Raw genomic sequence first — 18,816 nt, forward strand, 5'->3', positions numbered from 1 at the left:
CACCTGGAATTACCGAAATTGCGAAGCGTACGTTGCCCATAGACTTCCGCAAATGCAAATGTTTTGCCTACATTTAATCAACGGAGAAGAGGACGCACAGAAAGAGGATATTTTCCCTTCCTATGCGTCCCACTTCCGCCAAATCCACTTGCCCTTGCCTTTCCTAATAAGGGTTGGAAAGGACTTTATAATTATACGAATGTATTTAATACGGATTATTTGGAAAGACTATAAAATACGTATGTATATAGAAAACATGATTAAGTTCTGCAAATTACTTTAATAGCCATTATCGCTAAATAACAGCTTAACTGTGTACATTTTTCCTTATTTCTTAATATAAAATGATTTCATCTGTGAATCAAAATAAACCTTACAGAACCTTGACATCATAATGATATCTCTGCCGTTTTTGCAGTTTATCTGTGATAAGGCACGCGCTGCAGTGTTACATGATAGCTAATCTATGCTGACGTAATGCATCCAAATATTGACTGGTTTTAGGTAAGGATTATAATGTGATTAATGTACTCTTTTTTATATGAGATAGGTGACTGAGTTTTCACTGTCGAAACACGTACAAAAACACGTGGTTATACTTGTTACCCGACTGACAAGAGGGTAATGTTTTTCGTGCGTATGTATGTTTGTTTTAAAAGAAGAATATGTTACGTACAATTAATTTGGTTTAAAATTCAGTCAACAGAAGGCGCTACTTTATTCATTAGAGACTTGGACAGTCGCATTTTTTTATTATTACATTAGGGTTTGTCCAAAGAATAACACTGGTTACTTTAAACCATGTTGGTTCGGCAAACATTCTAACTTTGTGATGCATCTGATGCATAGCATCAAGAAGATAAATGACTAAAACTGAAACAGACACGCCTCAAATACTTTTATGTACATTTATACATTTTAAATAAAAGAATTTGCTTTGTACTTACTTGTTAAAGTAAACTTACTAACTCGTAAACATAAGAAACGACGTGTCGTGCAAATTGTCCTCCAGTGCAAATCCTATATCAAGTTTTTGCGTCGTAATGTTCAATTCACGAAACATTTTGTATTAGTTTTGCATCAATAGTATTAAATATTATTTAGCGAACAAATTACTTAACTTATATGTTTTATATATAAAGGCAACAGTACTACTTACGTGGAGAGATATTTTGGAAAGATAAATATTTCATTAAAAAATGGTAGAGATTTTAAAAACAGTAATATAATTCTTTCCATTGACAATAATATAGAAAAAAAACATATATTAAAATCTACTTATCTTACAACGTGAAACATAGTTAGGCTTTAAATTATATTAGTAAGTTAAAATAGTCGATTATGTATAATTTAATGAGCCGGTTACTCGCAGTCAATTAGGAAATGAGAAAACTTTATTAAATTTGGTAAATGCAGCTTTTGTACTATTCATAACTTAGCACGAAGATATTCAAATAATTGTTGTTTTAAACTAGTTGAATAACATTGTATACAAATATTGTTTTTTTATATTATTATTACAAATAATTCAATATTAGAATAAAGTAATACAAAGCCTCAGATTCGAGAACATAAAGTTGATAGTTTATGTTCGTAGACTTCTGCAACAAATGTACATGCCTTTAATTGGTATGCATATTATCCAAAATGTTTTAGTGAACTTTTAATATGTTGCCATTTAATATTGTATGCTATTGGCGTGATTAACTAAGTAAATAAATAAAATCATAAATTGACGAAAATATAATTAATATTAAATTTAAGTGTACACTTAACTTTTTCCGCGAACCAACATGTTTTTTACATGTGTTTCGCTAATGAAAATCCACGTTAAAATCTTTAGAGACTTAAACCACAATACTTCAATAACAATATCAACAATGTTCAATTCGAATCAGTAATATAATGAAAAAATAATATTCATTAAGCCCAAATAAATGAACGTTCACATAAATTTCCAGTTAAATAAGCAATCGAGTTCACGTCGCAATATTAATTTAAAATACATTCGATGAAATGAAATTATCGCAGTAACTCTGACATTTATCTCACAGAATATAAACATGATTTTCAGAATATAATGATTGCACAATTAATTATTATAATAAATCATAGTTATCTACTTAACATTTGTATTTTTCCCTAAAAATAACTAAAACTTATCTATTGTTATATTTCATAGCGTAGTACCAAAGTATCTGGACAAGCAATGGGTTTAGAGAAGAATTATGTATCCCATATCTTAAGTAGACATGAAGTTTCCGTTCCGACAAAGATGTGGCATAATGGCCACCAAAGCCTTTGCCTTTTGGTTGTTTTGCTGCCGTTTTCAATTCAACCCGCACATATGTGTGAATACCCGGGAGAAAAAAACGTTGTGTGCCAACCATCATGTTCCGTTTTCCGAAATTGCGTAAAGTGGATTGCGGAGGTTCGCTCGGCCACACCAAATGGAGGTCCATGATCTCTGCCCACCCCTTTGGGTTACAGGCGTGAGTTGTGTACTTAAAGAACAAAATATGTTAAGTAAATTTGACTTTTCTTGCCGTTTTACTCATATAACGATTTGCAATATAAGCATTGTTAAAGCCGGAAAAACTATAAAATATAACAAATTGTCTATAGTTATTCACTTGGCAGATTTCCAATAAGAATCATGTCTGACTGCATAGAAGACTCGCTCGCCTAGTCTATTGAAACATTTCTATTGGCTATTGAAGGCTTTTCAAGAGCCATTTGAAATGCAATTCTTTGATGACGTTCTAGAAACAAGTTTTCACTAGACGAGGAAACGACAAAGAGTAACGTAATATCAAATAAAACACGATAACACATAGTTCGGAATAATTTAAAATACTAACCGTGGGTTTTTGATACCAAACTCTATGTATATAACGGATATTTTGGTCTCAGAAACCCACAGTAAGAGCAGTAGTCATGGACTCAATGCCGTCGTATTATATAGTATTTTGTTAGCATCACACAATGTTTACATTTCATTTAAAAAAAAACATATTGAATTCGAAAACCATCTTGAATGTTGTCTATTTGAAAACCTTAATTGGTAGCCTATGTGTTCTTCCAGGCTATGTTCTACAGCTATGCGAAATTTTATATAGATTCATGCAGCTGTTCTTGAGATACCTTCTAACAAACTTTCATCAATCCATCCATCCATCTAAACATTCACATTTATAATATTAGTAAAATTTTACTTGACTAATAGTAGGCTAATAAACGCAGTTAATTCTTATATCAGTTTTTTTTTTATTAATCATTGCTTTAACCAATTATTGTATATGTTATTAGTAAGATGAATAACTACTTAAAGTACTTACATAACTAGAAAACCTATACAAAATTACATTGCGTATGTTAACCCAATTTGTATCGACCTTTAACATTAATAATGTACAAACGAGCCTCGCCATGTACTTATCGAAATACGATAGCCGAAAATAATTACCTACTTTAACAATTATATAAATGTTTCCGTAAATTACATTAAATATGTACATAAACAATTTTATTATGTAACTTCAAAAAAACTATAATGTACCGAAATATATATTTATTATTATAACCTAACCTTAAAAAAAATAACAATAGCGATTAACTGAGGCTCTGAGAACGCCATCTATTGAGTGCTTTTTAAAACAAAGATTTTAAAAATTTATAATTTATACTAAATTAACACTGGTTTTACAGAATATACATTATTATTTTATTATACAATACGATAAAAAAATGAAAAGACGAGATTCGAAATCGTTTTTTACTAATTTAAAGTTATACTATCTACGTCCACAAAATTTGTTTCGTGCCAATTTAGTACACCCCATGACAATCCGAAGAAAACTAATCTAATGTCAAACTCACTTGTCAAAATCTGCTCAGTCATTTGGAATCTCTTTTTTCTGGGGGGGGAGGACTCTAAAAGACCCCTGCCTTCTGGGGCAGTCCTTTGACGGTCTAGAGCCTAAAGGACTACCCTACCCTGCCTTCTGTGGCAGTCCATTAGGCTCTAAATCGTCAAAATATAATTTACATACATAGTAACATACTTGCATAGACACTAAAAAGATTACTCTCTTTGTGAACCGCGTAATACAACAATTTTGATAATAAATGTGACATTTTAGCCGTTATTCAAAAAAGCCTGAAAAAATTTATGGTTATTATTTCAGACATTTTGATAAGTGTCCTGTCGACACTCTACATTAATAACATATTCTTCCGTGACCTCATTTCTTGTTAAAATGAAAATACCATTAGTATGAAATATAATGCCGCAAATTTTTGGCAGCGTGAAGTTGGCAATAAGAAACAGCGCAGTACTCCAAAAAAAGAGGAAGAAACTGAATGCATTCTATCTCTGTCACACCTATTGTTTGTTCATAAATTCATCTCGCTCACTGAACTCACTACAGAGAATTGCAGAAAACATTTAAACTAACTTCAGAGTTACAAATACACGCGAAAATTATTTTAGCAAGTGAATTATATCTGGCAGTGTAGAAGATTGTTCCAGCGCGTCCATTAAAGTGAAAATATTATGTAAGATGCGAATATTATTTATATTCCGTAATTATTTTAAGAAACAGTCTTTGTTCTACGTTATATTATTAAAGTGATCATTGCCAAAAACACTACGCGTTGGTTTCTGAGCTCAATATCTGCGTATAAAACATATAGTTATCCCTGTTATAATCTTAGACAAAACAGAGAGAATATTATGTTTTAAACGGGGATTTTGGTCTCAGAAATCCATGGTAAAGTAAAGAACAAAAGCCCGAATGACTTGGACAATAATGAATACAGACCAGCGCCATCTATTAGATGCATCCTAAAACTAATATGATTAATTTTTTTTAATTCAATTTAAATTAACTCTAATGTTACAATTTCTTATTTTAAAATAAACTCGAAAGAATTTATATGAGATTTAAATTTAATTTTCATTAATTCAGAATTTCATGCCCTACGTTCGCTACATATTATTTTATGCCGATATAATCCGTCCTCAAATCGGTACAGTCGTTTTACACAAATGAACAAACAACATAAAAAAAAACTTATATACGCGCTAAAAACATTACCCATTTATCAGTCTGGTAATAATTTAAAAAAAAATGTCTCAATATTTTTCTCGAACAAATAAAAACGATGAAAAAGGTGACCGGGTATGCAAATGTTTATTTAAAATTCAACCACATAAGCTCACAGCGATCGTGCCGACACTGAACGAGAGCTTTCGCGTTTAATCGAAAAGGTCTTTCCAACTTTAAGTTACCAGCTTCTTTGCTATTGTTAGTTGATTTATGTTCTTTTCTAATTTTTGTAAGAAAATTATTTTAATATGTAATTTCATGATTGTTGGGCGACATCATATCGGGTGTATCCAAAATGTTTGGGTATTGCAGAATAACAAATGGATACGTTTGTTTATATGAACTTATGTTAGAATAGATGTCACACACTTGGATTCCTGATAAGTATAGTGACCATACCTCTCTTGCAGAGAGGTTATGTTGCGTTATTATTATAATTATAGTACAGTATAGTTTAAAGTCAAAGTATTACACTAGTAACAGCGATATATTATATATTTCCGCTTTCCATCACTTGTTCAATCTACTATTATCTGTCCGCCATTAGCTTGTTTTTTCTTACAAAGTATATTCTAAATAATCACCGAAATATAGTAACAAAAACTTGAAGATGGAACTATATTATAGAAGAGTATTGGTTGTCAAAAAAGTAAAAGAGTTACGCCTCGTATCTCTCGAATTAATGATGTGACGTGTGAACGACAACAGAGAGTTGCCACTTCATTGTACACCATAACAAGTTGTCGATAATGGAACGGAAAAAACAGAACAACGTGCTTTAAAAGTTCACTATTTTAGACATAAAAACAAACATTATAAAACAATAGAGATAATTTAAAAAAAATTAACATTACTAGATCATCTACATCTAGAATCATTAATTAGTAATTAAAGGACCACCTTAGTGTAGATTTTTCAAATTTTGAACACTTAATTATCTCTTTAATGTAGTTTTTTTTTTATTAATTATCCTTAAAGTTAAGGATATACAATTAGTACATTAAAAAAATATATATTTCTATTATATTATACTCCATAAAATATGCTCATTATGTTTAACATCCTGAAAGCAAAATAACGGTACCGTTCAAGGGTTGTTATTAAGGAAAATTTAGTTATAATATTAGACCCTGAAATTTCGACCCTTGCCCAAAAAGCCTGTGTTAAGTTATCCATTTAAGTAGACGTAGGCATATCGCAGGTACCCGGTACTAGCTTAATGGGACAATTTTATATGTACGAGTACTTCAAACTTTCATGGATAAAAAAGGTTAAATATATATCCTGTTAGGATTAAAATCTGAGCATTATAGAAATATAAAATTTATTCGTTAATAAGAAATACATAATTAATTTATTAATTAATTACTTTGCCTTAATCATTTTTAATTCAGTTTGTTTTATTAATAGTGATAAAGTATGCTGATTTATTACGATAGCTTCATCAAAGAATAGCATCGTGGTATTGCACCGGTCGAGCCGGCTCATTCGTGCACCCAACAAATATTGTTGTTGCGGGATCTACCACTGTTAAAAAAAATTTGGAATCTGCAAGCGGTATGTTTTTTTATTATTAAAGCTTTATTTATCCTTTATAGTTTGTACTGAAGTCCGCAAATCGCAAAATCTTTTGAGGTTATGTAAGATCGTCACGCGAGCCGCGGGCCGTCGCAGTGCGACATCGATCAATACGAGGTAAGCGGCTCGCACGCTCTCCAATGCCGGCTGGGTTCGAGTTATAGCCAGCCACGCTTCCTGGAAACAATCAGCCAATCAACCAACGACTTTGCTTCGAAAATGTTGTGCGACATTAAAGCTATAGAGGCGACTAAAAAGCGTCAGTACATTTGCATAGAATTTAACTAAATAATGTTCTTTTTGTATTTATATTAGAGTTAGAAATTAGTGCATTTTATTTTAATTAGTTCAATTCTAGATAATGTATAATATGGATTATATTTAACAAAAAAATGGATAATAAACTAGTTTCTGCGTACTAACCTAAGATAAAAGGAAACCTTAGAAAACAGTCCAAGATTTAACAAATAAAACACATAGTAATTGGTAACAAATAAAATATATAGTTAATGAAAAAAAAAAACAATTTCGCCTCAATTTAAATATCTCCATTAACATAATTTTAATTCGACAGCTCTTAATGAAGCTCAAGGGAAATTTCGTGGCCTATATCATAATTAACCGTGAGTTCTCTTGAATCTAACGATGCTTTACTTTTGTAAGCTGCCTTCAGATGGCGCCAGAGGGCGGGAGTGTGGTGTAAAACATAAGAGTATTTAGTTACACACGTAAAAAAAAATGTGGAAGAAGCAAACTGGCTATCGGTTTGCTGTATTTTTAACCACACGGGTACATTAAAAAATATATATAGGTATACATTTTTTGCCTGTACTTAAATAATTTAGTATAATAAGCTATTATTCGTCCTCACGCTGCGAGCCTCTTTGTAAAGAATGGTAAAGAAATATAATTGCCGTGGGGAAAGCAATGGGAATGAAAATAGCCAAATATCTAGACCATAACTTATCTGTACCTTTATAGAACTGAAAGCATTAATTTTGTAAGATGAGACATCACAATTTCTTTTGTAGTACATTAAAAATTTATCAGAATACGCTGCCGCTTATAACTTGAGCGGTTATTATCACCCTGAGGCATGTTTCGCACTCAAGCGAGCCCCGCGGGTGACGCGGCGGTACGCAGCCGTAGACTTATTACATTAAACTTGAATAAATCACACACCCTTCCTGGTACATACATACCATGACATACTTCAGCAAGGAATATTATATTCACTTTGGAATATTATATACAATGAAAAGTGACAGTATTTTTGATACGTGGCAGAACGCAGAAGGTCCTTTGCCTAAACCTTTTGAGAGTAATTCAACTTATCTTTGGTTTCTTAGACCAAAGTCCTTGTATAACACATATGGTTGATAAATAAAGATAACATTATATTTTAGATAGAGATTTTGATCTCAGAAATCAATGATTAATAATTGGGAATCACGTGTTAAGCTGACATTTTGTCTTGCATTAAACACTTAGTCCAATTGGTTACCAATTGGTTATAAATTCTTTGGAGAAACTAAGCTCACGTGATTCGAGTAGGGTTTTAACATTTTGCCGAACACTAACCTAGTACACTATTTCCAAGTGATGTCTGAATATGTATAAATATAGAAGTAACTTTTTAAAGATAGAGTAAAGGGTAGTAAAGATTCAAATACGCTTATAAAATACATTATCAAAAATAAAACAGCATTTGTTACACTCTAACATTTCTAGTTAAATCTCTATTCTAACAAAAAATCCCCACAGTTTGCTAACAGGCGCTCAAATTGTCGTGCACAGAGTTTTACTGCCTAACTTTATTTCTTTATTATTCTGCCAGTAACTATAAAATTTATCTTTCTGTCAAAAAAGTTCTTTAAAGATAAAGTTGTCTGAACAAAAAGTTAGGATTTAGGCTCACAATTTGAACACTATAATTTCTTTAGATGTATTTAATCTTACTAATATTATAAATGCCAATGTACAATGTACAAACACATAGACTACTTATAAATTTTTATTTTTAATGCCTCGTGGAAAAAGTCGCGGGCGACTGCTAGTTTTCAAATAACATAACAAATCGTTTCGTCGTTTACGAACGAAACGTAATAATAATTTAAATTTCTGATTTCCATTAGTGTTTAATTTGGGCCACCTTTACATAATGTGATTTTACATCTCTCATTACTCTACGTAATAGACGAAATCTTGTTTTTTTTAGGTTATAAAAACTTAATATTCTCGTAAATATTTTCTTAAGTTAGGTGCACTATTAAATTAGTATGTAATTACTTATATAAACTCCAATATAACTTATTGCTATATTTATTCTAAAATATTTCATTTATCCACGAAATGGTAAACGTAACGTTACATTTCAAATGCAAATTGCACACCAAGCCGCCGCCTGCATTGCGGTCAATGCATTTACTTTTTGCACCGCAAATAAACGTAATACATTTCACGTAATCAAAGTCATCAATAGTCACAACTCATGACATTTAACTAACACTTTGTTGTCATATATGATGGTAAGAGATCAACTAATGTCATCATAAACATTTATCATCGCACTATACGTCAGCACCGAGAGGCTCGGAGCATAACCTAACAGTGGTAGATCCCGCAACAACAATATTTGTTGGGTACACGAATTGGCCGGGTCGATCGGTGCAATACCACGACCACACAGAAGACAGGCGTGAAGTGGAAGCAATTCCGCGTTTCGTCTGATGAGTGTGGTACTGGAGGCCTAATTTTAGTCCTCTTTCCCTTCCCACCCTTTTCTTATTAGGAAAGGATGGGAAGGGTAAGTGGATTTGGCGGAGGAGAGGATGCATAGGAAGGAGAAATATCCTCTTTCTGTGTGTCCTCTTCTCCGTTGATTAAAGGTAGGCAACGCATCTGCATTTGCGGATGTCTATGGGCAACGGTCGCCACGCTATTGCGGCGAATCCAGGTTTGCTCGTTTGCCACCTTATGATATAAAAAAAATAACCTAAGTTAGGGTTGACTTCATACATCTTTGAATTTTTTATGTCATCATTAGTAAACAATTACTTACTGTAATTACTAAAACAGAACAACACTGACTAATCACAATCCAACCTGATGTTATATTGTTTTGTAATAGAAAGAACGCACTAGTTTAAAAAGTGCCTATTCTACTTTTGAAAATATTCACGACCTCATTGATTTTTATCTAAAAACAAATTTATTTTAGGGAAAAAAAACAGTGTGAAAAACATTTAAAATAAGAACACACAATTTTTTAAATCTATATCTATATATATAAAAGAAAGTTGTGTTAGTTACACTATTTATAACTCAAGATCGGTCGAACTGATTTAGCTGAAAATTGATGGGGAGGTAGCTTAGAACTAGGAGACGGACATAGGAACTTTTTTATCTTGTGTGCATTTTTTTTATTCCGCGCGGACGGAGTCGCGGGTAAAAGCTAGTATGTTCATGTAAACAAAAAAGTAATGAGATTGAATGTGGATGGCTATAAAGTTAGAGGAAGACCAAAGAAAGTATGGATGGATTGTGTGAAAGAGGATATGCATAAGAATGGGGTAAATTCAGATATAGACAGCTGATAGAGATGTATGGAGTAGTACATACTGTACCGACTCTCCATAAGTATAAGGGCAGGTTGATGATAATGATTTTAAAATATTTTATTTTGTTAACACTAATGACATATACTTATCTTTGTTTGTTGCGCAATTGTAAGCTAATATATCGAATACTTTATCATATAAAAACAACTTGATAAACCAACAATGAGAAATGTAAGTTTTTCTTGTTTAACATTAGCATCGGATAAAGCATTTTTTCATCATGAATTTAACATGAGCTTGAAAGCTCATTATGTCAAAGAGCTTTAAAGAGGTCTTGAGTATAAGTTTGTTATTATAATTATAATTAATTCATGAGATCATAAAATTGCAAAACGGAATTTTTTTACAAAAGATTTAATAACAATATAGTAATAGGTAATTATGTAGTCATTTTAATTTTGAATTTCAACTAAGTACTGTAATATTATTTGAGAAACTGTAACCATTGTCACTATGGAAAAATATTTGTCATTATCCCCAGCTATCTTATTCCTCGTGTTATTTATTTGCCGCGTCTCACGTTAAACATAATAGCAAGTAATTAGACATTGGAGGCGCGAACTCCACTCCTGTAATTACACTTGTTACAACTTGATTACACTCTCGGGTATAAGTATGTTATACGGCTTATTACACAACATATTGTGGTATCACTAAAAATTGAATATGTTATTATTATTTTTATTATTAATCTATATATATAAAAAAAGTCGTGTTAGTTACACTATTTATAACTCAAGAACGGCTGAATCGATTTGACTGAAAATTGGTGGGCAGGTAGCTTAGAACCAGGAAACGGACATAGGATAGTTTTTACCGCGTTTTATATTTTTTATTCCGCGCGGACGGAATCGCGGGTAAAAGCTAGTATTATTTAGTTATCAACACTTACGCCAACAATACAACGGCGTAGGCAGAGATTGCCAACGGCGTAATACACTTAAGGTTAAATCATCCACTCGAGATCGCAAGTGCCTTGATGTTGTCGATTAAGAGGGAAAAAATAAAAAAAAATGTATAAAACAATTGACACCCTTCTTGGCGAGCTTAGTAATGCGCGTTAACCTTTAAACTGTATATTCCTATTTTCGAAACACTCGTATCTTTGTCATTTTCTTTAAAAAAACAGGGACAGCTATATGTTCTATTTTGTTTAGACTGTGGTATTTCATCGCTATTAAATAAAACTCCACTCAAAAACGAATTCTTAATTAATCAATATATAAACAATCAAAGTACGTGTAAAGTTCTTAACTTAATTAGTTTATTATTAGCCTGCCAACTAGACTGAGGCTTTAATACGAAAGTTCACGTTAGAATAGACACGTGCCCTAGGGGCTTTGAATACATAGTAACTCGTTTCGTAATAGAATAACCAAAGCTTGTCACTATTTTTAGTAGTCTGTCTGTCTTGAGAAGGGTTGGTATATTCCAACTATAGTGAGTAACTTATAACTAACACCAATATAACTACACTATCAAAAATGTTTCGTATGTATAGAACAATAGAAAATGTAAGTAAAAAAAAAGATTTAAATTTCTATATCTGCTTTCACTTTCTACTGTCCTACTGATTGGATACTACCATTCTTTTTGAACAATTGCAAAAAAGGTAAATTTCTTTACTCAACGTTGACCGTTGATTAAATTTTTTCTTCCCTCCATTACAACTAACTAAGATCAATGTAGTGAAACGTATCTGTTTACGGACGGTCACCACAGAGGGTAGAGAGAAAATTATCAGCTGGACATTGACAAATCTCAGCGATAAGTCTCACTGACATCTGCCTCCACACCTCGATACTAACGTAATAAATCAATTGATCCCTACAGCTATTGTTTGACAACTTGTGTAGCTCAGCTACGACGTAACAATTATCATCTCACTATTTGGGGATGCACCATTTTTTGTCCTCAAGATCTATCTTCCGTCACTCCAGTCCCTTCCTAATGATGTAAACTTTCATGTAATGCATTCTTCTCTTCTTAAACCTACCCTTAAAGCGTTGAAATCGTCTTTACAAAATGAAAACTGAATAACTACGAGTTATGATGAGAGTTGATTAAGTATTATTCGTCTGATAATGTTTGTCTGATTATATCTCGATAATATTTTCCTCTATTAAAAAACTTAGTTATTAAAATCTGTATAATTCATACTGGTCCGCAATAACCACTGGCCGTTTCTCTTATATATTGGAAATTCTACAACAATAGCGAACAGAACAATAGAAATATTTAAATTAATTTCTTCGTGCACTTGAAAGCATTATTAATAAAATAATTTCGAATAAATCACAGCTTTATCTGTGATTTATTGTCTGTCTGTCTTTAACAAGACATTACTATTTAATACAATGTTATGGAGGTTGAAAATAATGTAAGAATACTCTACAAGAAATGCATTTTTCTTTGTTTAATTAAAATTTAAACATCTTATTAACCGTCTCCCATTGTCCGTGTGCTGAGCGACAGTTAAATGGCTACGAAGAAAAGTTTTCTTTGTTCTGTAAATAACAACAGCTAGGGCAGTATTTAATCTTTAACTAGGCGACCTGCCGCTGGGAGCTAAGCCTTGACCTAGGGGATGATATATAAAATCTAGGTTTTGTTTAGACCTCATAGCTTATACAATCAGTCAGCACCGCCAAGGGTTTAAATTATAATCTAGTCATCATCAGCTCACTATATGTCCCCACTGTGGGGCTCGGAGCCTACCCTAAATTAGGGGTGACTAGGCCACAGTCAACCACGCTGGCCCAGTGCGGGTTGGTCGACTTCACACATATCTATCTAAAATTACATTTAATATACAGTTACATAATCAGCTTGGGTTCGTCCACTGCTGAACGTAGGCCTCCCCCATCGATTGTCACAATACCCGGTCCTGTACCGCCCGCATACGGTGTACTCCCGCAAACTTGACCAGATTATCATTTCATCTTGGAGGAGGCCTCTAGGAGTTTTCTGCCCCATCAGCCGTCCGTTCTGCGGGTAATGAGGCCGGTCCATCGCCACTTAAATTTTGCAATTCTTCGGGCAATGTCGGGTACTTTGGTCCTGCTGCGGATCGCATCATTTCTAACGCGATCTCGCAAAGAGCTGCGAGAAAATGTTCCAGTAGCCAGTGTTAATATTAATTTATGTTTGTTTAAATGTCACCTTTAGCTATATATATCGTTCCAATGCTATCTTTGATAACTATTACATAAAAAGTTTGTTACAAATACATTAAAGGATTGTTCAAATATCCAGGTACAATGGTAGCAGTAACAAAGTTATGCTGCTCGTAGCTGCAAGCGATGCTACGACGTGTGCTACATTTCCTACGTGACATATGTACGTGATCTGAGTAGCCCATTGCATATTATATGATGCACTCTCACTGATACTCTGCTTAAATTACCTATAAACACAATTACAGGAGTAAAATTTAAAGTTATGAGTCACAAAACATACTTAAAAATGAAGTATGTTTTGTATCTTTTAAGCATTTAACATTTATACAATCATCAAAATAATTTTATTCTAAAAAACTAAAGAGTATTCGATAATAGGCACAATGGTATCCAATTTAAAAATAAAACCTTCATTAAAAAGTAGAAGAATTGAATAGAAATAGCAGGCGACAAAAGAGCCGTCTTGCGGAAAACGAAGGACAATAAATAAAAGCGAGGAACGGATCAGCGATAGTCGGCGATAGGAGAGCGAGCGCGCTCTACAAATCGTCTCATCTTCCCTCCGATCGATACACATCTGCAAACAAATGACCATCTGTCTACCGATTTCTAAATTAATTGAACAACTCAAGGTGACCTTTTTCTGCTTTTCAATCGTAAATTGAAGTGTGTAGTACTATAACAGTAAGTAGACCTAAGTACAAACATATTTTGAAATCTTAGTATCAGTATTTGTTTATGTAACTTAATATTATACCTGAATACTTATAAATCATTATAATTAGTTAAATTAATTAAAAAAAAATTAAATGAATATTAACTTTATATTATAATCAATGTTTGGCGTCAGTCCAACACGACATGCTCCCCCGGGTCCAGCCCGGTCTATCCCGGCCATCCCAGTTATCCCCGGTGCTTCATAAAGCAATTATGTACGCGGTACGCAAATATTTATACAGCGCCCCCTGTCGGCTGAAATCACTGTAATAATAGCTTTATCTTTATAATTCATCTTGTATGTCACCTACAGATTGTAAAGACAGTATCGAAATAGGCAAATTATAAACTAATCACAATTTGTTACTTAAACATTAATGTTCAGTGTAAGGATACAAGACATCCTTAGTCTATGTAAATATTATTAATTAGCCTCCGTATTGTTGTTGACTGAGACATCTTCAAAATCGTAAAAATTATTCTTAAAAGCGTTATTTATAACCACTCAACAGTATCCATTGATCTTGTAAAATATCCGGCTCGAAGGAACAAAATATATTTTTTTTATATCATAAGGTGGCAAACGAGCAAACGGCCACCTGGATTCGCCACAGTAGTGAGGCGACCGTTGCCCACAGACATCCGCAAATGCAGATGCGTTGCCTACCTTTAATAAACGGAGAAGGGGACGCACAGAAAGAGAATATTTCTCCTTCCTATACGTCCCCTCTTCTGCCAAATCCACGTCCCCTTCACTCTTTTCCCAAGGGAAAGAGGACTAAAATTAGGCCTCCGGTACCACACTCATCAGACGAAACGCGGAATTGCTTCCACTTCACGCCTGTCTTCTGTGTGGTCGTGGTATTGCACCGGTCGAACCGGCCAATTCGTGCACCCAACAAATATTGTTGTTGCGGGATCTACCACTGTTTATATGAACGTATATGATAAAAACATTTAAATCAAAGTTTCTTTTTGTAGAAGCGTATACATATTTGGAAACTTGAATAGAAAAGACAACTAAAATACAATGATATTTAGAATGTGTATGTTCTTTATTCTACATTTTAAATTCTTTTTTTTTCTTAATGCCATTTCACCAGACATATGTAAAATCTCCTTGAATAGACAGTAATCGTTATTTGATTTCGAACCATTTTTGCTTATCCATATTATTTTTAATTCACATTTATAATCCATTTGGTTTAAAAACCGATTCGTATTTTTGGGGACGACCGAGTATTTTTTTTTATCATTATTCATTTGATATCAATTATCGACGACTTGAGTCGTAGTGAAATCGTTTAATTGTTGTATTTTATTACTAGTTATCACCCGCGACTCCGTTGCACGTAATTAAAATAAAAACTTTATTAGTACCCTATGTGATTTTCCAGACTATGCTCTACATGTATGCCAAATTTTTATCCGTTAACCCGTTCCGGAGATACCTTCAAACATTTATCCATCCATCCAAATAATCGCAATTTATAATATTAGTAAGAAAGATTTATATTTGTTTTCATTATTACAGGTAATCAAAATATACTTATATTATATTTTGTTAAGAATATGTGGGCTATTTTGTTAACAATTTGCAATCCTTTTTGGCGACGCGCCAAACCGCAGTGCTCCACTTTTAACTAATACATATCAACCAATTAAATAAAGCTAAGAATTCACCGCATTCAATGAAATACTGATATCATGTGTACTTTAAAAGGTGCGGTTAGCAAATAAGTTATAAATTTTAGTCTAAAATAGAATATAAATATATATAAAAGAAAGTCGTGTTAGTTACACTATTTATAACTCAAGAACGGCTGAATCGATTTGACTAAAAATTTGTGGGCAGGTAGCCTAGAACTAGGAAGCGGACATAGGATAATTTTTACTCCGTTTTCTAATTTTTATTCCGCGCGGACGGAGTCGCGGGTAAAAGCTAGTAAGTTATAAGTTCTAGTCTAAAATAGAATATAAATTTAATATAGATTTTAATAAACAATTGAAATGATATCAAAATTAAATTGTTAATTAAAGGTAGACTTTTCTTTTTTTTCTTATTTTTTTTCAATTACTTAATGGTATATTTATATTTGGTTAATAGAATAAAGTGTTAATATAAATTATATTTTTAAACATTTATGAAGCTAAATACAAAAGATAAGGATTAAAACACGAACGACGTTTACTCGCAGCATAATGTGTTTGTTCTGCAAATACACTCACACACAAAACCGTTTCATTTGATATATCTATAAGGGACATAATGAGGGTATTTAATTAAAGTGGACAGTTAAATATAAAGGTCAGTATAACATGAACATAGAATATTAATTATTTTGAATAGAAAGAGAACTTAAGATTACGTTTTTATTTTATACCAGCTCTCGCCCGCGACTCTGTACGCGCGAAATTAGAAAAAAAAACTTAATAAATAGCCTATGTGTTCTTCCAGACTATGTTCTATATCTGTGCCTTTCATCAATCCATCCATCCATCTAAAACATTCGTATCTTTTATATTAGTAAGATCATAAGGTGACAAATGTACATGCGGCCATATGAAATCGCCAAAATAGTAAAATGGCCGCTGCCTATAGTCATCCCCAATTGCAGACGCGTTGCCTACTCGTACCTTTAATCAACGGAGGAGAGAAACGCAAGGAAAGAGGATATTTTCCCTGATTGCGTTCTGTCCACTGTTAAATCCAATTCGCCTTTACATCCCTTTATTAAAGGAAAGGTCGTACTGGTTTGGTATTTCCAAACCAGTACGACTTAGGGTCCTTCAAGAAACGAGCGTACCACCATCTCAAAGGCCGGCAACGCATTTGCGATTCCTCTGGTATTGCAGATGTACATGGGCGTCGATGAACACCTTGGTGTTCCCGTTGCTCGTTTGCACCCTTCTCTTATAAAAAAAAAGGATGGAAAGGAAAAGGAAATTAAAATTAGGTATACTCATCAGACCAAACGTGGAATTGCTTTCATTTCACGCCTGTCTTCTGTTTGGTCGTAGTATTTCACCGGTCGAGCCGGCCCATTCGTAAAATACGCTTATACACAATTTTCTAGAGTGGTATGATATCATTCGTAACTCTATTGACGTCGTAGTGCACCTTGGCTACAAACTACTATTACGTAGTATCTGCTACGCAGTACGCTTGTGACGTCTGCGTCTGCAAATGAGTCGCGCTACGTCATTCCTTATATAACTTGGAAATGCTACGTAATACTTAAAACGTACTAAAACATACGTTTTATAATTAAAAGTTAAATTTAACGAGCTGTCGCCAGCAACTCCGTCCACAAGGAATTATAAAAAAAAATAGCCTATTTGTTCTTCCAGACTACGTTCTACACCTGAACCAAATGCTAAAGGTAAAACAAACTTTGCTGTTTCGCGCTTGAAGTTGTAAATACTTGAAGGCTTTAAATTTACATTTTAACATAAAGTGGTTATAGACAAAGGTAAGGAAACTTTATTATAAATTTAATGTTGTTATGAACGAATAAAATGTGAAATATTTATTTTAGTAAAATTTTTCAGTAACCAACACTACTACAATTTATAATTAATTTCCTTCAAAACTAGTTGCTGCCAAATTTTACAAAGAAAATATTCCACAGTACTCTCTTATTCTATAATAACTAATAAACTATGTAAATAATTTCATGTTATATATAGATCGAATTTACAATTAATAACCAAACAGCTGGGATGGTGATTATGAACAATAGCACAATATGTCACATGTCACGAACATGGCGTCGGAGGGGTGTGAGGCGCGGCGGGTGGAGCGGACGCGTCCAACATATATCCTATCAGTGATCAATACCTATAGAATTTATTTAAAACTAGCTGTCGCCAGCGACTCCGTCCGCGCGCAGTTAAAAAAAATGAAAAATAGATGTTGGCCGATTCTCAGACCTACTGAATATGCTCACAAAATTTCATGTGAATCGGTCAAGCCGTTTCGGAGAAGTACGGTGACGAAAACTGTGACACGAGAATTTTATATATTAGATTACTCGGATAATGGTAAGATGAAAAAACAGCCTATTGACAAGTAAGTGGGTATATAATTAAAAACTCATATAAAGCAATCTTTTACACTAAAGTAAATGAACAGAAAAACTGAAAGTACTAAGATAAAAATAGGTGGCGCCAGCAGCAGCCTTCTGTCATGTGTCAAAGTTCATATTAGTTCTGTCACAAAATATATTTATTTATTATTTATTTACATACATGGCAGACTTACAGCTAGAAAGCGACAGTATCATAAACAAGATAGTTAACATACAGCTAATTACAATTCCACGCTTATAGCATTGGCTTAACTAATTTGTCAGTTTGTCAAATACATAAAACTAATACACTTTTTTAACAGGCTATAGACTTGATATTTTGTATTTTGATATTTTGTGTAAAAGTTGTAATTTCTAAGTAAATCACCTATCGTGAGCAAAAGGAAGCAGTTTTTCCCTTAATATCAAGTTATAACTTTAGTGTTATGTGAGAAAGCTCGCTTGATAATGTAATCCGAAGCTTTTTTACCCTTTGAAATTAAAAGATAGTAATTAACCTGACCATTAACAAAAAAGCAGT

The sequence above is a fragment of the Papilio machaon genome, chromosome 20, assembly GCF_912999745.1.
Source record: "Papilio machaon chromosome 20, ilPapMach1.1, whole genome shotgun sequence".
NCBI classification, from domain to species: Eukaryota; Metazoa; Arthropoda; class Insecta; order Lepidoptera; family Papilionidae; genus Papilio; species Papilio machaon.